Below are 25,164 nucleotides of genomic sequence, written 5' to 3'. Positions count from 1 at the left end.
GGCACTGGTTAGAACCGAGGGCGTATAGGGAATTGAAATTGTTCTGTCCTCTGTCTCTTCTCCCATCTGCCCTGAATCTTTCTAAGGAATAAAAACAAACCATAAATCTGGGTGCCACCAGACCTTTGTTCTGTTAGTCATAAAACACCCTCTTTAAACACCCAGATAGGAAATGAGTAGAAGTAAGTAACACAACTTATATTGTAGGACCTTTAGCTTGGTGGCACGACCTTGAAAGCAAGTATGTAGCCGTTTTTCTACAGACATTTCCCCCTTGTTTATTCTCTTATGCTGACAGAACACCATGAGTGAGAAATTTGGCTTAGGAGAGAAGTAAAGACTCAAGGCTTTAACAGTTTCACCCACTCTGAACAGTCTTGACGCTTACCTTAGGGTAAGCTTACAGTCATTTACTTTGAGGAGCCCAAGACCACAAGAGGAAATTATCTCTGTTTTCTCCAGTTTATATCAATGGACAAACACTTGATTCACTTTAATTTTTTTCTTTTTTTAGCCGGAGTCTCACTCTGTCGCCCAGGCTGGAGTGCAGTGGCACGATCTCGGCTCTCTGCAACCTCTGCCTCCCGGGTTCAAGCTATTCTCATGCCTCAGCCTCCTGAGTAGCTGGGATTACAGGCACGTGCCACCACACCCGGCTAATTTTTGTATTTTTAGTAGAGACGGGGTTTCACCATGTTGGCCAGGCTGTCTCGAACTCCTGGCCTCAAGTGATCCGCCCGCCCCGGCCTCCCAAAGTGCTGGGATTACAGGCGTAAGACACCGTGCCGGGCCTCAGTTGATTCACTTTATATTGAATAGGTGGACACGCACGGGTTGAACCTCACCTGGGAGGAACACCAGACAGAGCGCGGCATGGTGTGGACTGTGTGAGGAGAGTTCTTTCATGGGCATCCCTCTCCAAACATCAGAAGCACATGGAGACATCAGCCCATAATTCAGGTTGCTCACTTTACATAGCTGTGGCTTCTGCCAAAGCAGAAGTTCCATTTGGATTGGTCAAACTATCCCTCCAGCGAAGAAGGACTGTTTCAGCCAGAACCAAGCTGACCCAAGATGGTTTGTCAAACTGCTCAACCCTCATCACATCACATTAAACTCAGCCCAGGGATGACAAGTGAAAGAAGGATGGCAAATGAAGGAAGAGTGACAAGTGAAAGAAGAACCTGAATTCTACTTCCATTACCTTGGAATCTTACTGGGGCCAGGAACTGCTTACGTCTTGGTCTGTTCTCTGTCTCTACCAAAATGCTTTATTTAGTTCGCCCCCTGTATCACATTTCTTCCCTGGTGACTACTGCTTAATGCTCAAAACTCAAATATTCTTTTCTCTATGAAGCCTTCACTCATTCTCCCAGGCTGAGCTGTGAACCTCTTGCCCATCTTATATTCCCGTAACATCAATAAGCAACAGCATTCTAGTGATCTGCTCAAATGGCCATCTTTCTAACTAGCAGACTGTGCATTACTTAGCAATGTATCCTCAATCAATGTATCCCCAATTAAGTAGGTTCTTAATAAACATGAAGTGACTGATGTAAACCCCTGACAGGCTAATAGGGTGGTATTAAGGAGACTAGGGCCACACCCTATCCTGGTCTTCAACAGGGCATTCTTCAGTTCCAGACTGGAAGGACATTTGGTGTGGAGCAAAGCGATCATCCATGCAATCCAACAGTAAAAAGGTAGTTTCTGTCAAGCACTGTCAGGTCAAGAGAAGAATAAGCTCTTCCTTAAATGAACACAAGGTGAAGTGGTGCAGTTAATTTACAAGACAGTTTTGCAATTTCTCAAAAAGTTAAACATAGAGTTACCATATGACCCAGTAATTCCATTTCTTGATATACACCCAGGAGAACTGAAAGCATATGCCTACACAAAAAGTTGTGCACAAATGTTCATAGCATCATTATTCATAATAGCTGAAGGTAGAAACCACCCAAATGCCCATCAATTAATGACAGATAAACAAAATGCATTAAATAGTACAGAAGGTCCTCCAATAACGTTTCCTTAGGATGTTGATGAGAAAAAAAAGATCAACTCCTCCCAGCTGAAAGTTCGCATGTTCTCCCCACATCTGCGTGGGTTTTCTCCAGGTACTCCAGCTTCCTTTTGCATTCCAAAGATGTGCACGTTAGGTTCATTGGCGTGTGTAAATTGTCCCAGAATGAGTGCGTGTGTGTGTGTGTGTGTGTGTGAGAGAGAGAGAGAGAGAGAGAGAGAGAGAGGCTTGCGATGGAATGATGTCCTGTTTGGGACTGGTTCCCTGTTGGTGTGCTGAGTTGCCAGATGGGCTCCAATCACCTGAGACCTTGAACTGGAGTAATGGGGCAAATAATTATCTTACTTGTTTTTATTAATCTTTTAAAAGTGTACATATAGCTCACATTTATTTCCACCTTTAATATTAGAAGGGTTTTTGCTCTTTATTTAGCAGTTTGGTGATGTTTTTGTGACCAGAAATGTGCTGTAGGAACTTAATTCTTGTTTATGTCAATTCCCTTATGGGAAAATTGGGGGTTTTTATACATTGTTTTGCTTAAAGGTTGCCGTTTCGAGAACCTATCAATGACAATAAGTGAGAACTTACTGTACATCCATATAATGGAATATTATTCAGGCATAAAATAAATGAAGTACTGATAAAAGCCAAAATATGGATAACTCTAGAAAACATCATGCTATGTGAAAGAAGCCAGAAACAAAAGGCCACACACTGTATGATTCTATTTACATGAAATATTCAGAATAGGCAAATCCATAGAGACCGAAAGCAGATTAGTGGTTGCCAAGGGGAAATGAGAAGTGACTGCTTAATGGCTATAAACTTTCTTTTCGGGGTGATGAAAATGTTCTGTAATTAGTGGTTATGGTTATAAACTTTGTGAATATGCTAAAAACCACTGAATTGTTAGAGAAAATTCACTGCATGCTCTCTGAGAATACATACATTCTGAAAGTGTGGAAACCATCAGTAATGGACGTGTTGGTTAAATCCTAAGGTATAGTAGCTAAAAGTGAAAAGGAACTTTTCTAAGCCTGTGAAAAGCAGTTAAATGTGGCTCCCACCTTCAGCATCCCAGAGAGGATTTATTCTTTAGATCTGCGTTATTCAATTGAATGTTCTAAGATGATGGAAATGTTCTTTATCTGAGCTATTTAATATGGAAGCCACTAGGCATGTGTGGCTATTGGACACTTGAAATGTGATTAGTGCAATTTGAAGAACTGAATTTTAAATTGTGTTGAAATTTAAATAACCACATGTGGTTAGAGGCTACCAATACGGCAGTGCAGCTTTTGCTGGTTTGGAGGACTAGCGCCATTTTAGTCGGCAGTTTGGAAGAATACTGGTGGTCATGGGTGTGGGAAAATCTATGTCTTTATGTCTCACAACCCAGATCAACCCTGTATCCACTAGAAACCCTTCATAAGATCTCACAGCTCCCACCCTTCTCCTCTCTATAAACTTAATAAACTTCAGTCCATAAGATAGGGTTTAGTTTTGTCTTTATGGCAAGGTACTTCTTCCACCCCACATATATTTATGGGCCAGGCATTTTTTGGAACATGCTAGGAACAGGAAGGATTGTAGACAATGACAGCCAAATTCTAAAGAGTTGGTCTTGAGAAAGATGAGAGGATAAAGGTGCAAGAGAAATTCATTACAAAAACCCGGCCCTTTCCCTCCTTCCCTCCAATACCCCACTCTCAGACACACACAGACACACACTCCAACACTCAGACACACACACACACACTCTTCCAAGTAGGAAATCTTGCTAATAAGATGCTGAAGTGGTATTGAAGAATCTTTTATTTAGATTTCCTGTTTCCAACTCAAGCTCCGTAACATCCTAACTCCTCCAATACATCCTGTATTCATATTGATCTTTTCCATCTATGAACTTTTACTGAACTTGAAATCAATAACATGGAATGTAATTTTTTTTGTTTTTTTGTTCTGTTTTTTCTTTGAGACGGAGTCTCGCTCCGTTGCCCAGGCTGGAGTGCAATGGCGCAATCTCAGCTCACTGCAACCTCCACCTCCCAGGTTCACGCCATTCTCCTGCGTCAGCCTCCTGAGTAGCTGGGACTACAGGTGCCCACCACCACACCAGGCTATTTTTTTGTATTTTTAGTAAAGACAGGGTTTGACTGTGTTAGCCAGGATAGTCTCGATCTCCTGACCTCGTGGTCCGCCCACCTGGGCCTCCCAAAGTGCTGGGATTACAGGCATGAGCCACCCCGCCCAGCTGGAATGTAATGACTTTCCAAGTATTCTTCTATAATGTGGTGTCCTCACTGCAAGATTCATTTGTTGCACAAATATTTATTGGACTCATACCTATTTTGTGCCAAAACAGTCTCAAGGGGTGTGGATAAAAAGGATGAAAGACAGAGTCACTGGACAACTTAGAGCCTGATGAGGAGGCACACAAAGAAACCATTCTACCACAGATCTGCTTAGATATGTAGGAAGGTTTGCTGAAAGCGCAGGGCAAGGAGCTGCCAAGGAGACACAGAAAAATCAGGGAAGGCTTCTCAGAGGAAGTGATATTTGAGGAATTCGAAGGATAAGTACCAATTTCAAGTTGCTTTTATTTAATTCACCTTTATTGTGCACTTTCAAAAGTTAGATTTAAGGTAGCTTTTCAGGAGAAGTTTTAGGACCTAATGTTGGAAAGAATGCATTAACCTCAGGGTCTATTTCAACATCTGTGACAATGTTTTGCATTGCTGATGAGGTTCTTAGCTGGACAGTCACTCTTGCTGCCCTCCAGACTTATTCCTGAGAGGAAAACAAAATTAATAGAAGATAAGTCTCTCTGATATCAAGGAGTTTAAAATCTCTCATATGCTGCTGCAGTATCCTTCTTACTGGTCTCTTGGGGGCTTATTTTCTTCTAATCCAATGTATCCCAAATTTCAGTCACTTATGTCCCATTGTCACCATTCTTACCATTTCCATGTATCATCTGCACAATTATGTACTTAATTGCTTCTTTGAATTGGCTTTCATTTTGCTCAGTTTTCCTAAAAAGGATTTTTGGTATCATTATCATCAATGAAAAACCAGTATCATTTGCCATAAAGAGATCATTAACCATAAAAATCATACAATAAAAACAAAACTACACTATTTAATCTTGGCTGGATATTGTTGGTTGCTGAAGGTTCTGAGTTTGAGGCCCTGCTCTTTCTTTGATGAAAAGGGAGGTTACCAAGCCTTGGAGAGCTATGAAACACATACAGGCACCAGATGGATCATTTCTCCTCAAGTTAATCAAACAGACTAAAAGAGAATTTTAAAGAGAATAACTCTCTCACTGTATGAGCCAATGAAATTCAATTTCCCTTTTGCATACCACTTAGAACCAGCTCTTACGCCAAGTAAAATCAGTTTGTCCTGGGTACCACACATGTAAACATTGCTCTGATCCATCCCTCTCATAGTGATTGGAATGATCTAATACATAAATGTCATCATTTCTCTCTCCTATTAAAATTCCTTCCATGGCTCTTTATTACTTATGGGAAAAAATCTTAGTTTCTTATGATGAGATACAAGATCCTCCTTAATTAGCCTTAGCCTACTTCTCCATCCTTAACTTCTGTCATCTTCCTCTTTAACTTCCTATTCCACCAATGGTGATCTATTTGTAGTTCCCAAAACATACCATGTACCATCACGTTTCTGTGCCTTTGAACATACTCTTCCCTTTACCCAGTGTGCTATTCATCAACTAGTCATCCTTATCATCTTCCATTTCTCTTCTCTGCTTATTTTTATTTATCTGCCTAATACCATAGGCACACCACCAACAATAACTACAATATAACAGCATTCCTCTGGAAACACCTGCCCCTTCCTTCTGGGGGATCCTCCTCCACTGTCTCCAAGCACATGATTTTAGCAGGAACTGACAAGTTCTCATATGACTTCATATCCCTGACCACAGCTGATTATCCTACATGTGGGCAACCTAACCAAGGTGAACTGATCAGATTTCCTGAGAACTTCATACCAAGAACAGCACATTGGAGTTACTCTTTCTCTGTTTTAAGATGCAGAGAGAAACTGAGGCAAGTAAAGTAGACATTCTCTACTCCAGGGGTCTCCAACCCCCAGGCCACAGACTGGTACTGGTCCATGGCCTGTTAGGAACTGGGCCACTCAGCAGGAGGTGAGCAGCAGGTGAGTGAGAATTATTGCCTGAGCTCCACCTCCTGTCAGATCAGTGGTTTAGATTCTCATAGGAGGGCTAACCCTATTGTGAACTGTGCATGCGAGGGATCTAGGTTGTGCATTCCTTAGGAGAGTCTAATGCCTGATGATCTGAGATGGAATAGTTTCATCCTGAAACCACCCCCCTTTCCCCCACCCCTGCTACCATGGAAAAAATCGTCTTCCACGAAACCAGTCCCTGGTGCCAAAAAGGTTGGGGACTGCTGCTCTAATCCACTTGTGCTGAAGACTAGCTATTTCCTTGCCCTTCCTTCCTTTAGGTCATTCAGCTTTTCCTTTTATTTTGTGAAAGCAATTCTAGTATCCTTACAATTAAGTCCCTTTTTCTTAAACTAGTTTGAGTTGAGTTTCTGTCACTTGCACCCAAGTTTCCTAACACATTCCTAATTGTCCTCGAGGTCCCAACAAATGCTACTCCTTTGTGAAGGCTTCCCTGACTCCCCCAATCTCACAAAGGTGCCCCTTCTCTTATGCCATCCTGCGTTTTGTCACACCAGACCCTCTTTTTAGCAATTGTCTTGGTGATCTTGACATTTTTGTTTGAGGAATAGTGTGTGCTGTCCTTGTCACCTATTTTGAGTATTTCATTAATCACCCTGATGGGAAACGGGATTTAAAGCACAACAACCCATTAACATTATGCTTTCAGAGAAGTCAATATGTACCAAGAAAAAGTTTTGTGTAACTATTATTAGCTGCTCCACTGTGAATAATTTTTTTAAAACTAAGTTTAATCTTTAAAAGGACTTCAAGGATCTACCAACCACAAGGAGTTCTTCTCTCCTGCCCTTCCAGGACAGAATTAGAAATGTAGAGGCTCATGACCATGACCCCACAAATAGCAACCACCAGGACAGAGGCAGCACCTGGAGATGAGGGCAGAAACTGACGAGCACATGGAAGGGAGGGTCAGAGAAAGAGGGAGATCTGAGAGAAAAGAAACCCCGCGAGTCCCACCTGTCACCGAATCTCTCTTAATTAAAAGACAACTTCATAAAAAAAGTAAATAATGTCTTCCACCATCCATGAATTTACATCTGTGATCATAGTTAGCTAAATAAGATTGAATTCTTTTAGGAAATTGATTGAACCTTTGTACCCTCTCAGGTGTTACAAAAGTCACATCTGTTTGCACATTTATCTCATGTCTAGACTGGAAACTTTTTTAGAGAAGAGATTTTTCCAATCTTTGAGATGTTGTTTAGCATCTCACATAGGACCCACCACTTAGCCCACCCTTGAGCTGGACTTTGATGATTTTAGCCTATATTTTGTAGGAATGCTTTCCAGCTGCAAGTATCAGAATAACCAGCAATAGTAACTCACAGAGTAAAGACATTTCATTATCTGACCTGAACAGTCTGGACATTAGAAGTCCCAGAGTATGTTGTTTAGTAATGGCAAAAGGGGCCAGGTGTGGTGGCTCACACCTGTAATCCCAAAACTTTGGGGGGCCAAGGCAGGTGGATCACTTGAGGTCAGGAGTTTGAGACCAGCCTGGCCAACATGGTGAAACCCGTCTCTACTAAAAATACAAAAATTAGCCGGGCATGGTGAAAAGCACCTGTAATCCCAGCTACTTGGGAGAATCACTTGAACCTGGAAGATGGAGGTTGCAGTGAGCAGACATCGTGCCACTGCACTCCAGTCTGGGTGACAGAGCGAGAGTCCGTCTCAAATAAATAAAAATAAAATAAAATAAAACAAAATAAAATAAATAATAATGGCAAAAGGACCCTTGCTCTTTCTACTCTCTCATCCTAGGCTTTTTGTCTCTTTATCTTAGGTTTGTTGCCTTGTGATTGCAAAATGGCTGCCACAGCTCCAGGTGTCTCATCTTTAGAAAACTTATTTAAGGAAGGAAGAAAGTGATCTGGGCTGGAAAAGAGGCTTTTTTTTTTTTTTAATATCAGGGAGGAAAATCTTTCTAAAACACCTCCTCCCAACCTGGTAAATTCTCACTTATATCTCAGTGGCTAGGACTGAATCACATGGCCATGCCTGGTTGCAAGAGAGACAGGAAAACTAGTTTAGTATCTGACTTTTCCAGCCTCAGGAATGAAAAGTAGGTGTATTACTGGCAATGCTGCCCTTAAACCAGACAAATGGAGCCCTGGCCCAGGATCCAGGCCTCAGGGGTTCTACGCTTTGTGACACCAGCTGGGGCTGACAGTGCTATCTGGGTGGGTGACCCTGAGCCTGGATCAAGACCCAAATGCAACGTCCTCACTTCTGTTCCCATTTCTTCACCTCGGAGCACTCTTCACCCACTATCACTCATGCGGAGTCGACCAGAGACCCCGAGGAGCTCTTGGATTCATATCTATGGGGTCTTTTTGGTATCTTGTGGCTGGATTCTTCATCCAGGAGGACCGCCTGGAGTGTGGATTGCCTCACTGGCCTTTGAATTATTTCTTTTGTTAGATTGCACAAGACTGAGCTGCCAGAATCGTGCTGGGGTGCTGATTTGGGGTGATTCTCACTCACATCACACACAGGATGAGTTCGGGGCTCTGAACTATTGATAGTTCTCTGTTCCCTGCTAACCTTCCATGTGAGCTGCATGTGTGGGCCCATACCCTGGTTTTAACTGGCTATATTTCAAATGCAAGGCCACCTCTGGACCTGAGGGCAGCTGGGTTGGGGGAGACATCCTTTACCCTGTGCTGGGACCCAAAGCAGTTACCCTCTACCTCGTGGGTGCCCCACCAGTTCCCTAGGGACAGTCATACCTATTTCCGTCCAGGGCTTTCCAGGCCATCACCCCATAATGCCAATAAGCCCTTCTGGTCCATGTACCCTCTCACTTCTGATCAATGGGGTGAGATAATTCTCTTGTTGGTCAGTCTTAATCTTTGTGGAAAGGGATACACATTCCTTGCATGAATGAAATTACTTTTTTTTTTTTTTTTTTAAAGAGACAGGGTCTCATTCTGTTTCCTGGGCTGGAGTGTAGTAGTGCCGTCATAGCTCACTGCAATCTCGAATGCTGGGCTCAAGTGATACTCCCACCTCAAGCCCTTTGAGTAGCTGGGATTATAAGTGTGTGTCACCACAGCTGGCTACTTTTTAATTTATTTGTAGAGACAGGGTCTCACTATGTTGCCCAGGCTGGTCTCCAAGTCCCGGCCTTCAGTGATCCTCCTGTCTCAGCCTCCCAGAGCACTGGGATTACAGGTGTGAGCCACTGTGGCTGGCCCAAGACTGCTCTTCCTGTATGTTCTATTGTCCCCACCAGTGGCAGTATATGGAAGGCAGAGGTTTAGCCAACAACCAGAGAGCACCCTCTGGGAATGCAGTGGTTAGAACTTAAAGATCTCTAAAGATCTCTTGAGCTCGTTGGAAGGGTTGTTGTTCTTGATAGGGTTGCTGGGAGATTCAAATGAGATTGTGCACCAGAGGATCCTCTGTAATCTACACTGTTACACACAGATATTAGTTATTTTATTCCCATTTGACAGACAAGAAAACCAGAAAAGAGGAAAGTTAAACTACTCCCGTGACAGGCCCCATGGGAGTACTGCTGGGAAGGGAAGCTCTGGTTTCAGATGGCCTGGGATGGCTCACTCAGCTCTGCCAGCTCCTAGCTGGGCCATCCTGGGTCAGTTTCTGAGCTCTAGTTCCATAGTTACTAAGTGGGGAGAACAATCCATCTATGTCTGAGGGTTTTGGTGAGCATGCGGTATGCCTGGAACTTGATAAATATTAACAGGTACTCAACAAATATTAACTGCTATTATTATTTTATTACACAGATATTTGTAGGAGAGCCACAGGTCTCCTGGGCCACAGCCCTGCTGTGCACTAGAAATGAGTTATGAAAAAGTACTTCCAAAATGAGATTGCCAGAGGCTGCAGCGGTATGTTAGATTGCTTGGCATTGGAGAGGCAATATAGCAGATGGGAAACATTATAGACTCAGGAGCCAGGAGGCCTGGATTTGGATCCTGACTCAGTCACTTAATCATTAAATCATTTAACAGGTCTTTGGCAAGTTATTTAGCCTCTCTGTGCCTCGATTTCTTCATTTCTGAAATGGGGATATTAGCACCCACCTTATAGGTTCTTATGAGGATTGAATGAGTTAATGTACATCAAGTGCTTAGGACAGTGCCTGGGTCTAGTGTTAGGAATTATTGGATGCTATGAATTTTATTATTTTGAATTCATTTAAAATTCAAAACGAACTTTGCTCTTAAAAATTCCAATTGGTGGGCTGGGCGTGGTGGCTCACGCCTGTAATCCCAGCACTTTGAGAGGCTGAGGCAGGTGGATCACCTGAGGTCAGGAGTTCGAGACCAGCGTGACCAACATGGTAAAACCCTATCTCTACTAAAAATACAAAATGAGCCGGGCATGGTAGCGCATGCCTGTAATCCCAGCTACTTGGGAGGCTGAGACAGGAGAATTGCTTGAACCTGTGAGGCAGAGATTGCAGTGAGTCAAAATCGTGCCATTGTCCTCCAGCCTGGGCAACAAGAGCAAAACTCTGTCTCAAAAAAAAATAAAAAGGAATGCAATAAAATGAAATAAAATAAAATAAAAATTATTCCAATTGGCTTTTATTTCAGGAAACCTGCATTTGAGTGATTAAAAAAGAAAGAAAGAAAAAAAAGGTAGGCACAAAGATATACTCTCTGTCTTTGTACCTTTGCTTGTGTTGTTCCCTTTGCCTGAAATCCCTCCTTTTAGACCCATAAAACTACCACATATTGTCCACTCTCCCAGAGGCCAGGACTCATTCTATCACAATCTTGTCCCTCAAGCAAGACCCATGTCTCCTTTTTACTTATCTGTGTAATTCTTGACATGTTCAATAAATGTTTCTCGAATGGAAAGGTGAAAGAAAGTAAGAGACATTATTTTCAATTCTTGCAGTTTGCGAATGCAACACTGTAGTTCATAGTGGACTAATGTCCTCCCTCTCAGAGAATGAAGGGATTGGCAGAGTGACTTGGGGAGATGGTGCCAGTCTCAACAGTAGGAGGGAAAAACACAAAGAATAACAAACAGCCCAGTCTTTCACTAAAAGGGACTCCATCCTCTAACACCATGTTTTCCTGGATTGGGGAGAAGTAGTAGCATAGAGTGACCCAGAGGGGGGCTGTGGACTCAGGACAACCTCTGTATGATTCCAATTCTGTCATCCAATGGCTGTTTAACCCTAGAACCAAACATTTCTGAGCCTGTTCTCTTGCCTATAAAATGAGGGTAATACCAGCCCCAAAGTGTAACTTTGATGATGAAATGAGATAATAGTCAATGCCTGGCACTTAGGAAATGCTTAATTAATGTTTTTTTAAATGAATGAAGAGGGCTTTTAAAGAAAGTGCTATTGTTGAGGGAGACTGCTATCCTTGAAAGCACAGCATTGCTTGATGCTATGCACTGTTTGTCGCAGATCAGTGATTGATTCTCCAGTCATCAGGGGCCACCTCCTCAGACTCTCAGTCCAGAGTTGAACCACCACCAATAAGTCTGGGAGGCAGGATTTGGCAACCTCCTTCCCAAACCCTTCTCTCCAGCTGGCACAGAAACACTCCACATTTGCAGCTTCCACAGCAATTACGAGAACCTACACCCTTTTATTGTTTGACTTTCCCTAGCAATGGAGCAATCACATGATTTTCACAGGAAAAACAACTCTGGGATCGGAGACAGTCTGGACTGAGCCATGAACTTTTTGGTCCCTGTGTCTGAGTTCCCAGAGAGAAAAGACATTTGATGCTGGCAGGATGAGGGCTGAGCTGGACAAAACACACAGCCAGCACATGCTCATAGCAGGCTGGCCAGCTGAGCAGGTTGCATTTCAAGATTAAAAACAGTAACGATCCTAACAAAATAGAAGCTCATATATACTGAGTGCTAAGTACCAGGTACAGACGTTGTCAAGCTGAATCATCACCACAATCCAAGACAAAGATTTTGTGATCTTCATTACATCAAGGGGGAGAAGTCAAGGGCTTAGCTAGCATTTCACCCCTTTTGCACTCCCCAGAGCCTATGTGTTTATCCTCTAGCTCCATGTCTACCTACAGCAGCAGCACTGCCAAGCTGTTTGCACACAAATCTCCTGGAGATCTTGGAATGCAGATTCTGAGATTCTGCATTTCTAATGAGCTTCCAGGGAATGCTGCTGGTCCAGGGCCTTTAGTTGCAAGGGTTGGACTGGTGGTCTCAACCTTGGTTGCACATTGGACTCACCTGAAAGCTTTCCACATACTGATGCCTTGGCTGCATCCTGGAGAGTCTGATTTTGTTGGTCTGGGGTGCAGCTCTGGCACAGCATTTCTAAAGCCCTCCCATTGAAGGAATATGCAGCCAGGGCTGAGACCACAGTTCTGGAGGGAGGTAATACCTGCACGTTCTTGAGGATACTCCGTTACCCTGAGCTCCCCTTTCCCAACCACAGGGACATCCATGGCTGGGCTTCAAGGACGCCCTTGAAGAGGCCTCTCCCAGAAAACTCGAAGCCCATGAAAAGGCCAGAGCCACCACCTGTTTCCTTGAAATAGTTAGCAGCTGTGCTGGGTGACCTCATCGCTCTGGCTCTGCCTCAGGCCAAGCTGCGATCTGGAAAGCCCTCCTCCCAAGTCGGGGCTCCCCTTGTGTTGGGGGCAGAGGGGGAAGAGCCGCAGCTCAGGAGGAGCTGCAGGTTGACAGCAGAGCCCGTCTGGGGCTAGTGGGAAGAATGAGGGTGCAGGGTGGGGGCACCCCAAGGGACTTCACAATGGGCAGTCCCTGGGCTGTTACGCCATGGCTGTGAGCGCAGCTGACTGCCTCACCCCTGGCTTCCTCCATCACTCGCCCTCCCCAAACACTTGGGAACTGATGAAATCACGAGGGGGGTCCTGTCCCCCTCCTGTAAGTGATGCATAAACAAACAAACATTGAAGTATGCAAGTAAAAATGCAAAGCCCATTTCTTTTTCCGTTTCCAAGAGGCAATCACCTATAGCAGCTGGGCTTATATCCTTCCAAATCTTTTCTATACATTAATATGTGTATTTCTACACACAAACATACATATGCAATCCTGTTTTATAAACAAAAATGCATCATAGAATATAAATCCAAACACTATCTTGCATATTTTTTCCATGCAGTTATATATACTTACCAATTGTTTTAGTGTCTGGAAACTTGTCTGGAAATCAGAATCTCTCAGGGGTGCTTTTTAAACATCGAGATTCACAGGTCTCACTTCAAATCTGCTGAATGAGAATTTCTCAGGGAGGCACCTGGGGAAGTCTTTGTGTGTGTGTGTGTGTGTGTGTGTGTGTGTGTGTGTGTGTGTGTATACAATGTGTGTGTGCGTGGAGAGAGAGAGAAATAGGGTCTTGTTCTGTTCCCAAGGCTGGAGTGCAGTGGCACAATCGTAGCTCACTGCAGCCTCAATCTCCCAGGCTCAAGTGATCCTCCCACCTCAGCCTCCCATGTAGCTGAAACTACAGGCATGCGCCACCACACCTGGCTGTTTTTAATTTTTTTGTAGAGACAGGGTCTTGCTATGTTGCCCAGGCTGGTTTCAAACTCCTGGCTTTAAGTGATCCTCTGACCTTGGCCTCCCACAGTGCTAGGATTACAAGCATGAGCCACCATACCTGGCCTATATTGATATTTTTAATAAGTGTCTCAGGTGATTCTTATGGGAAATATCTTGCCTTTTTAATGCCTGTGCATGTCCCATGGATGTACTATCATTTATTAACCAGTTCCTTTTTGTTGAACATTTAGTTTGTTTTCAGCTTTTTTCTTCATGCTACAAACAATACTACAAACATACGAGCATCGTACAGATCCCCATGTGTGTTTCTGTAGGATAGTTCCCTAGGAGTGGATGGCTAAGTGCAAGGCTTGCCTGGAACTTCTTTTCCCCTCTAACACTGCTCGTATTTGAATCATGGAACCTCATAGCAGAACAGAACCTTAAAATCTGTGTAAAGACCAATACTGTCCTATAGAAATATAATGTAAGTTATACATATAATTTGAAACTTTCAGTAGCTACATTAATTTTAATAATATATTTTTACTTAACCTAATATATCAAATCTATTATGATCTCAACATATAATCAAACAAAAAGTATTAATGAAAATACTTGCTATGGTCTGAATATTTGTTTCTCCTCAAAATTTACATGTTGAAATCCTAACCTCCAAGGTGATGGTAATTAGGTCATGAGGGTGGGGCCCTCAGAATGGGGTTAGAGCCCTTATAGGAGAGGCCTGTAATCCTAGCACTCAGGAGGCTAAGGCAGGAGGATCACTTGAGGCCAGCAGTTGGAGATCAGCTGGGGCAAAATAGCAAAACTACATCTCTACGAAAATAAATAAATACATAAATAATTTTTTAAAAAAAGAGGCCTGAGGTCAGGTGTGGTGGCTCACGCCTGTAATTGCAGCACTTTGGGAGGCCGAGGTGGGCGGATCACCTGAGGTCAGGAGTTTGAGACCAGCCTGGCCAACATGGTGAAACCCCATCTCTACTAAAAATACAAAAATTAGCCGGGCCTGGTGGTGTGTACCTGTAATCCCAGCTACTCAAGAGTCTGAGGCAGGAGAATCACTTGAGCCCAGGAGACTGAGGTGGGAGAATGGCTTCAACCAGTGAGGCAGAGATTGCAACGAGCCATGATCACACCACTGCACTCCTGCCTGGATAACAGAGCGAGACTCTGGTTTCAAAAAAAAAGGGCCTGAGAGAGACTCCCTCACCCCTTCTACCATGTAAGGATAGAAAGAAAAAGAAAAGGTGCCATCTATGAAACAGACCGTGGGCCCTCGTCAGGCACAGAATCTGCTAGGGGCCCTGATCTTGGACTTTTCCAGCCTCTAGAACTGTGAGAAATAAATTTCTGTTGTTTATAAGCTACCCAGTTTGTGGTAGTTTGTTATAGCAGCCTGCGTGGACTAAAACAATATTTTCCATCTGCTTTTCCTGTGAAGTCTTTGGAGACTGTGTGGGTTTTACACTTAGAGCCTGCCTCACTGGGACCAGCCACAGTCCAACTGTTCACAGCCACATGTGACAAGTAACTGTTGTATCGGGTAGTGCAGATCTAAACCTTTTATTTTACTTGGAGAATATTCATAGGGGACAGGAACAAACAGTCATCGAGCAGCTACGATCTACTTGTCCCTGAATAAGCACTTAACATCCATTATTGTTACTGCGCCCCTGAGTTGCTGCCCGGAGTCCCTGTCCATTGCTGCGGTTTGGAATTATCCCTCTCTGCCTGCAGAGCTGCAGACGTGGCAGGAGAGAGTTGGGAGGGTGGGGCAGGGTGCAGGCAGAGTTCTGGACAGGGATGCAGAGCAGCGACTGCGTGAGTGAAGCAGCTTCTTTGTGAGCCCTTGTAGAAGCTTGGGGGTGGGGGCAGTGTAAGGAAAGCAGGGCATGGGTAATTATTATGCTCATTATTTAAACTTGAGGTCTGTAATTTGCCAGCATCACACAGCCACAACACAGAGACAGAAATGGAATCGAATCTTCAGATTCCAGAGCCCATGCTTCTCTTTTATCCCATAGATGTCTCCAAGACAGTCATTCAAAGTCTGTCCTTACATTAGTGATGCACGGAGAGCTGTAAACAAATTAAGTGAATGATTACAAGTCACATTGTCAAACTATTCTGAACGGTGTCCCATTCCGCAGACTTGTGGTTAAAAACACACGCGCTGAGGTCCCCTGGTGGAAGTCAGAGTTATTACAAGGGGCAGGCAAATGGGTTTGTGGCTTTCCTAGTTCATTACCTGAATACATAAAAATAGGACATTACATGAATGTCCTTCAATTTTCTTTTCAAAAAGGACCTAATACTTGGCAAATATTGGAATCACTGAAAGACATTCTCCTGTCTCAGACCGTCAGAGGGACAGTCACAAAGAGATCCTAGCTGCAGGTTCTGCTTCAGTTATATTTTTTGGATAAGTATGTTCAGCTGTACATGGTTATATCTCAGTTTCTACTACGTGTGTTAATATGCCTGTTCTCCAGCTAGATTGTCAGCTGATCAAAGGAAAGACTCGAACCCCTAGTTTAAGGGCCTGCACATTCTGGATTCTTAAATGATAATCAACGACATTAAATAAATGTTGTTGATTGCCTGAGTAAAATGATATAAGAGCACAAAATGAATTTGGTATTAATAATGGATATCTATGGCTTTTGCCTGCTCAGGGTCCCCCCCTCACCTTTTTTTTGAGATGGAATCTTGCTGTCGCCCAGCCTGGAGTGCAACGGCGTGATCTCGGCTCTCTGCAACCTCTGGCTCCCGGGTTCAAGGGATTCTCCAGCCTCAGGTTCCCAAATAGCTGGTTCTACAGGCGCCCACCACCACACACAGCTGATTTTTGTATTTTTAGTGGAGACAGGGTTTCACGATGTTGGCCAGGTTGATTTCGAATTCCTGACCTCAAGTGATCCACCCGCCTTGGCCTCCCAAAGTGCTGGGAATACAGGTGTGAGCCACCACGCCCAGATGGTCTCTTTCTTTTTCTTTGGGCTGTAGCACCTGGATTCTCTTTTCCTTCTACAATACACACAGTTTTTGTGAGGCTGCCAATCAAGTGCCCTGCCCTTCCTGGCTAAGGGGTGGGCCTAGAGATTTGAATCTTAAATAGAACTGCTGCCTCTTAAAAGAAGTGCTGCCTCTTCTCCATCAGCGGGGATAATAATTTCAATTAAATAATCAGCCCTGTCTGTATATTCAGCTTTTCTTTGTGTGATTCTGGGACCTACCCCATACCCTAATGATAAATTTCTTTATCATTGCATCTAGAATAAATCTGACAGATGGCATTTCACATTTTTACTTAATTCTGCTTCAGTTTGGAAATTTACACATGTTTTCATAAGCATCAAAGAAATGGAAGACTTCCATTTGCTAAGTGTACAACTAGCTATTTTTCTCTAGGGGGCAAAATGACAACCAATTAATTCAATAAAAATTGTCTTTTATAAATCTTATGCAACAATTTGATCATCTCTAAGGGTCTGGGTACCAGCAAGAGCTATGAAGAGAGAACTTTATGAAGCAAGTGAAACAGCTTTATACTGGCACCTGTTCAAGCCAGAAGACTAGAATTCCAGTCTTTCTATTGCTGGAGCCTGGTGTTGCACTGTAGACCTTTGGCCATTAACAGTGGTTGTAGAAGACCCACTAGGGGAACTGGTTTCTCCACTCCAGAGAGCCTCTTAGAGGGTCTGCTGCTGCTCTGACCCCCATGACCCCTACACTGTGGCCTCCCTTTTAACCAGCCCTGGGCTCCTGACCCACCATAACCCCCATTAACCTCGATACCTAAACAGGAAGGGCCACATCCTCTTCTTTACCCACAGATCCCCAGAGTGTCTCTCTGCTCTTGGCTGGACCACACAGCCTAGAGGGCGGTCTGAGTTCATCCACCGAAGTCAGGGTGGTAGCACTGAGTTATTTTTGAGAATCATATTTTCAAATATTAAAAATTCAAATATTGATGAATTCAAGGTGATAGAACAACAATCCCAGCACAATAATGTCACCATTGCTGATGGCTAACAGCTATGGACATGCTGCTGTATTTACAGTGTTTCCGTACTCTGTGAAAAGAACGTCAGGGATCCTTCATGTTTTTTTTTTTTCCTCCCCACGATTATATAAGAGTTAATCATCACCAAAAAGCTCTCGCAGGGGCTTTGGACTAAATCATGCACTACTATGAAGATTAATGCCCGCGTGGAGTCCATGAATTTGTAATCAGCACTCACTTCATACTTGTTGATGGCAACCTGATGACTGAGTCCAGATGAGAACTTAACTGAAGCTTCAGTGGACTGTAGTGTGTCATCTAATTGAGTGACAACCTTAATGACAGAAAGGGGAAGGATTCAGGAAATTGAATGTGTAAAGAGCTTCTCATTGGCTTATGATTCTCCATGCCTAGAAAATGAGTCATTAATCGCAGGAATATTTGGGGGAAAATTTTGGCCTCAAAATATTCACCACATCAGGCAATGACTCTTTGCTCAAGGACAAAGTTACTGTGACAGTTGTGTAAAATGATATAAACCACAGGGTGGATAATCAACATGTGGCTATATGGGAATTAAGTGTGTGTTTGGGCAGAGAAATGAAAATGGGGAGTCCGGGAAATTCCATTTTTGAGCTCAGTGTAGTTTTCTTCCAGTTGGGCAGGTATTATGAAAAACCCCAAGGTGATAAAACCTTACTCCAAGATTTTACAACTGTAGGCAAAATAATATATTCTATCAGGTTTCTAAATTCAACTAATGAGAGAATCCTCCAATTGGTGATATAAAGGGAGAACACAGTAATTTTGTTACGACTAATTTTTTTTTTTTTGAGACAGGGTCTTGCTCTGTTGCCCAGGCTGAAGTGCAGTACGCCATCGTGGTTCACCGTAACTTCCGCCTCCTGGGTTCAAGTAATCCCCCTGCCTCAGCCTACCGAGTAGCTGGGACTATAGGTGTGCACTACCACAGCCAGCTAATTTTTGTACTTTTTGTAGAGACGGGGTTTTGCCATGTTGCCCAGGCTGGTCTTGATCTCCTGGGCTCAAATGACCCACCCACCTCAGCTTCCCAAAGTGCTGGGATTCAGGCATGAGCCATTGAAGCCAGCTACTAATGTTTTAAGAAGATGCACCGGCTGGGCGCGGTGGTTCACACCTGTAATTCCAGCACTTTGGGAGGTCGAGGTGGGCAGATCACCTGAGGTCAGCAGTTCGAGACCAGCCTGGCCAACATGGTGAAACCCCGTCTGTATTAAAAATACAAAAAATTAGCCAGGCGTGGTGGCAGGTGCCTGTAATTCCAGCTACTCGGGACGCTGAGGCAGGAGAATTGCTTGAACCTGGGAGGCGGAAGTTGCAGTGAGTCGAGATCACGCCACTGCACTCCAGCCTGGGCAACAAGAGCGAAACTCTGTCTTTAAAAAAAAAAAAAAAGCATAAGCATAAGTGTAACTTTAAAATTAGATTTCTCACTTTTAATTTAAAGTCTGAATAGGTAACACAATTACATGGTTCAGGGTATATGGTCCTACTGGCTTCCAGTTTTCTTCCCTCTAAGCACACCAATGTCAAAAAATATATGTTTTACATATATTTTTTTCTGTGATAATTTAGGCATATGCAAATACATGTGGCTATTCTTTCTTTTCATTTTTACGAAAAGGGTACCATTATAAGCATTGTGCTCCTTGCATTTTTCACTGACTATATTTTGGAGCTTTTATCACATCACTACACAGAAAAACTCCTCATTCCTTTCCGTGGCTACATAGTGTCATATTCCTTGGATGTATTATAGCATAATTAATTTAACCAGTCCTTTTGATGGACATTTAAGTTATTGCTAATCTTTTGCTATTACAAACAGTGCCGCAATACCTTCACACTGCGCATGCCAAACAGGGGCCGTATCACCTGCAAAGGGGTGAAAATGGGTTCTTGGCAGGGGCAAAGAAATTTCTGTTTTTCTTTATAATGCACAGATACGCATACAGCACACAAATATACACAGAGCTCACAAATAGATACACAATATATCTATGGTATTATAATTTCTTGAGGGGGTAGAGAGCAAAGAAAAAAATATCTAAAATGGTTCCTTGGGATGCCAACAATAAAAACACTGTTGATGGCCGGGCACGGTGGCTCACACCTGTAATCCCAGCACTTTGGGAGGCCGAGGTGGGTGGATCACTCAAGGTCAGGAGTTCAAGACCAGCTTGGCGAACATGGCAAAAACCCATATCTACTAAAAATATAAAAAAATTAGGCTGGAGTGCAGCCTAGGCTGCAGTCGCCCAGGCTGGAGTGCAGTGGCACAATCTTGGTTCACTGCAACCTCCGCCTCCCTGGTTCAAGCCCTTCTCCCGCCTTACCCTCCCGAGTAGCTGGGATTACAGGAGCCCGCCACTACACCTGGCTAATTTTTGTATTTTTTGTAGAGACGGGGTTTCACCATGTTAGCCAGGCTGGTCTCGACCTCCTGACCTCAGGTGATCCACCCGCCTTGGCCTCCCAAAGTGCTGGGATTATGGGCGTGAGCCACCATGCCCGGCCCAGTTTCCTCTTAATTTTAGAGTTTCTGGATTTAAAAAAATTCTCCCAAAGGTCACTTGGGAAACATCCTCTCCACTCATGAATGCGTTTGGCACCAGTCAGGTTTTAGAATAACTCGTACTCTCCCTTGTGTGTAATTACAGTCGGCATTCTTTGAGAAAAAGAGGAATAAAGGGGTCATGACCAAAACATAGTCATTTACAAATTATTGTGAGTCCTTCTCTAGTTAAAAGCCGTTAACACACACCAAGCACTTTATCCATTGAAGATTTGTTGGGGGTCACACGTATCTCTGAGTCTCTTTCAAAACCTCTCTCTGCTGCTCGCACGGAAGCCATTGCTCTCCCCACACCCTGCCGCTTCCTTTCACAGTCCAGCAGGTTTGTTTTCTGCTTCCAAAACCATTGCCAGTCCTTGTCCAGCCTTCTGGGGGACAAGCTGGCTTCCTGTGTCCGAATTGTTCTGTTCGGACAAAAGATCCTCGAGCTTTTTTTTTCTTTTTGAGGCCGAGTTTTGCTCTTGTTGCCCAGGCTGAAGTGCAATGGCGTGATCTCGGCTCACTGCAACCTCCACCTCCCAGGTTCAAGCAATTCTCCTGCCTCAGCCTCCCTAGTGGGTGGGACTACAGGCTCCCGCCACTACGCCCAGCTAATTTTTTGTATTTTTAGTAAAGACAGGGTTTCACTATGTTGGCCAGGCTAGTCTCGAACTCCTGAACTCAGGCAATCCACCCACCTCAGCCTCCCCAAGTGCTGGGATTACAGGTGTGACCCCCCGCACCTGGCTCGATCCTTGAGCTTTGTATCCACTCCATTGGCCCTCCATACACCACTTGCCAGACCTCTTCAGCTCCCACCTTCCAACGTTGCTCCTTCCGCACCTGTGAGAAGCTGAGAAGCAGAGAGAAGCAGACCTCAGATGTGGGAAACACAGCGTGTGCTAAAAGCATCTGCAGCTGCAGGTCACTCAGAGGTGGTCCCCCAGGAGGACATCTGCTATATAAGGTGGTCCCACTTTCCCAATAAGAATCTCCAAAGAGCTCTCAGTGTAGTTTTTGTTTGCATTTCTTTTACTAGTGAGGCTGACTATCTTTCATATACTAAAAGTCATATGCATTTCATTTTCTGTGAACTGTTAATCATGTTTGCTCACTTTTCCTATCATATTAGTTTATCGATCCTTATGGATTTCTATGAGATTTTATGTCTTCAGGAAATGAATCTCTTGCTGGAAAATGATGTGCAAGTATTTTTGCACTTTGACATTTGCTTTTTGACTTTGATCACAGCAGGTTTGTCAAGCATACTGTTTTCATTTTATGGTGAAACATATCAATCTTTTCCTTTATGGCTTCTGGAACTTGAGTGATAATTAGGTAACTTTTGTCGTTGTAAATATATGTTTCCAACAAAGAAAGAAAGAAAGAATATCTTAGAAAATAAGACAACTGATTAGGGCTGAACATGGTGCCCTGGGTAGGCCAATAAGAGAAACGTTGCAAATTAATATTCTTCAAATATTTATTTAAATTTATTTACGCTGGGTGCAGTGGCTCATGCCTGTAATCTCAGCACTTCGTAAGGCTAAGGGAAGAGCATTCCTTGAGGCCAGGAGTTTGAGACCACCCTGGGCAACATAGCGAGACTCCCATCTCTTCAAAAACAATTAAATTAGCTGGACGTGGTGGTACATGCCCATTGTCCCAAGAGGCTGAGGCAGGAGGCTTGCTTGAGCCCAAGAGATTGAGGCCACAATAAGCTATGATTGTAACACTGCACTCCAGCCTGGGTGACAGAGTGAGACCTGTCTCTAAAAAATAAGGACTAAAAAGACCAGGCGTGGTGGCTCACACCTGTAATCCCAGCACTTTGGGAGGCTGAGATGGGCGGATCATGAAGTGAGGAGTTCGAGACCAGCCTGGCAAATATAGTGAAACCCCGTCTCTACTAAAAATACAAAAAATTAGCCGGGTGTGGTGGCAGGTGCCTATAATCCCAGCTACTCAGGAGGCTGAAGCAGGGGAATCGCTTGAACCGGGAGGTGGAGGTTGCAGTGAGCCGAGATCGCGCCATTGCACTCCGGCTCAGGTGACAGTGTGAGACTCAGTCTCAAAATAATAATAATTTTAAAAGGACTAAAAAAAAAAAATAAGACCATATCTGAGCCTGCTTTGGGACTCCAAAAACAAACAAGGAGGAATTTGGGAGGGGTCCGGAGTTCTCACAGGCGGGTTAGAGATGGAGCCAAAGAAATAGCCCTTTTGTCTGGGCACGGTGGCTCATGCCTGTAATCGCAGCACTTTGGGAGGCCAAGGTGGATGGATCACGAGGTCAGGAGATCGAGATCATCCTGGTCAACATGGTGAAACCCATCTCTAACTAAAAATACAAAAAATTAGCTGGACGTGGTTGTGGGCACCTGTAATCTCAGCTACTCTGGAGGCTGAGGCAGGAGAATCACTTGAACCCGGGAGGTGGAGGTTGCAGTGAGCTGAGATGGCGCCACTGCACTCCAGTCCAGCCTGGGCGACAGAGTGAGACTGTCACAAAAAGAAAGAGAGAAAGAGCCCTTTTGTTGCCGTCAGTGTGATCGTATCTTTACCTGTAGCATAGTGATATCCGGGAAAAACAGTATTGGTTAGGTAAGCGAAGAAGAAGGGGCAAGGATGTTAGAATCTGAGTAGCAAGCTTGGGGAGAGTTTATCCGTAATAGTGAGCCAGGGAGGGTTCTTGAGCAGAGGAAGTATGTGTTTGTTGCAAATTATTTAAGGTAGATTCATCTGGTATCCAGGGGAAATCAGAAGGGCAGGGGAACAGAGATGGCATGAACACTGTCACCGAGGTGTAATGCGATTGGAGGACCTGGGTGGTAACAGCAGAAATGAAAAGGATGGAGAGTCCGAGAGAGCACAGAGGAAGTGCCTGTCTTCAGATGGAGCATTCCCATGGCCTCCAGTGCCTGCCTCTCGGCCTGGCTAACTCCAGCTTTTTTTCCACCCCAGCTCCTCCTCGTCCAGGAAGTCTCCTCAAACTCCCACCATTTTTGGCCAGGCTGGTCTCAAACCCCTGACCTCAAGTGATCTGCCCGCCTTGGCCTCCCAAAGTGCTGGGATTATAGGTGTGAGCTACTGCGCCTGGCCTTGAACTGCATTTCTTAACTTTTTTTTTTTGAGACAGAGTCTCACTCTGTCTTGGCCTCCCAAAGTGCTAGGATTATAGGCATGAGCCACCCCGCCCGGCCTCTCAACATTTAAAAAAGAATTCTTCTAAGGAGCCCTTTTAGACTTTTTCCCCTCCTAATTGTCCTTCTCCTCCCCACTGTGTATAAAAGTTTAATACCACAAATATACTGTCCATCTGTTTATGTTTATACATAAAGCTGTTTATAGAGCCTCTTGGAGGATGACAAACCATTGTAATATCTAGGACTTCTTCACACCCTCCCAGGAGCCCGTTCTCTCCTCCTTGGGGCCACATCGCTCCGATTGACCACTCATGGTTTAGGATGACCGTGCTAGTTTCCTAGGCTTATTGTAACAAATTACACCACAAACTTGGTGGCTTAAAACAGCAGAAACTTACTCTCTCATAGTTCTGGGGTCCAGAAGGTCAAAATCAAGGTGTCTGCAGGGCTGTGCTACCTCCAGAGGCCCTAAAAGGGAACTTTCCTGACCTCTTCCGGCTCCTAGTGGCTCCTGGCATGGCTTGTGGCAGCTGAACTCCGATCTCTGCCTCCATCTTCACAAAGCATTTTCCTCTGCTCTGTGTCTTCTCCTTTTCTGTGTGTCAAATCTCCCTCTGCCTTTCTCATATAAGGACACCTGTTGGCCGGGCGTGGTGGCTCACGCCTGTAATCCCAGCATTTTGGGAGGCTGAGGCAGGTGGATCACGAGGTCAGGAGTTCAAGACCAGCCTGGCCAAGACAGGTGAAACCCTGTCTCTACAAAAAATACAAAAATTAGCCTGGCGTGGTGGCAGGTGCTTGTAATCCCAGCTACTCCGGAGGCTGAGGCAGAGAATTGCTTGAACCCAGGAGGTGGAGGTTGCAGTGAGCCAAGATAGCACCACTGCACTCCAGCCTGGGCAACAGAGTGAGACTCCCTCTCAAAAAATAAATAAATAAATAAATAAATAATATAAATAAAAAAATAAGGACACCTGTCACTGGATTTTGGGCCCACACTGATAATCTAGAATATCTCAGCTGGCGATCTTTAACGTTTTCCAAATAAGGCCACACACAGGTGCCAGTGGTTAAGACATCTCTTTATGGAAGCCATCATTTAGTCACGATGATGACGAAAATATTTCTAGAGGCAGGGGGGTGCATCACTTGCTGACAGAGAAATGTCACATTCATTCTTCAGCGACATCAGCCAGAAAGCTCTGTGTACATGTCACAACTCACACTGCTGGCCTAGTGTACTTTTTAACATTTTGTGATGTTTCTAGTAGTTACAGTGATTTTATTCCAGGAAATCTGGGGAGCACTTGTCCCTCAGATTTTGCCTACCCCAGAAAAGACGTCTGAAAAACTTCGAAAAACCCAGAAAGTTTTATCGCCTAAACTTTGCCTCAGATGTAGCCCTTTTGTGCCCTCTAGTAGAAATTATGGTAACTGCAGTCATACTTTTCCGAGGAACCGGTAGTCGCAGATTTAAAAAGATTAGTGAGACATAAGTTGCGTTTCAACCCAAAAAAGGAGCTCGGACAGTCTATACTATGATCCAATCCAATGTACTGTGCATCTTTGAGAGAAGCAATGCTAAACAGAGCAAAAGGAGACTGCCTGAGTTGTGGATTCGGTTCTTCTCTACCCC

General features: G+C 44.1%; 1 long non-coding RNA gene across 1 annotated transcript; it reads right to left on the bottom strand.

Moving 5' to 3' along the window:
* Positions 1-4,607: 4,607 nt before the first annotated feature.
* On the bottom strand, positions 4,608-12,744 carry LOC116456221 (uncharacterized). The gene is made up of 3 exons (XR_004244571.1): positions 12,476-12,744; positions 4,904-5,058; positions 4,608-4,813 (listed from the first exon to the last, which is right to left on the bottom strand). It is a non-coding gene; the product is annotated as an uncharacterized LOC116456221 (long non-coding RNA).
* Between the last annotated feature and the right edge of the window lie 12,420 nt (positions 12,745-25,164).

This window comes from Hylobates moloch, unplaced genomic scaffold, assembly GCF_009828535.3.
Source record: "Hylobates moloch isolate HMO894 unplaced genomic scaffold, HMol_V3 SCAFFOLD_16, whole genome shotgun sequence".
In the NCBI taxonomy this organism is placed as follows: domain Eukaryota; kingdom Metazoa; phylum Chordata; class Mammalia; order Primates; family Hylobatidae; genus Hylobates; species Hylobates moloch.
The sequence above is the reverse complement of the archived record's forward strand: the minus strand, read 5'-3'. Positions and strand labels throughout refer to the sequence as shown.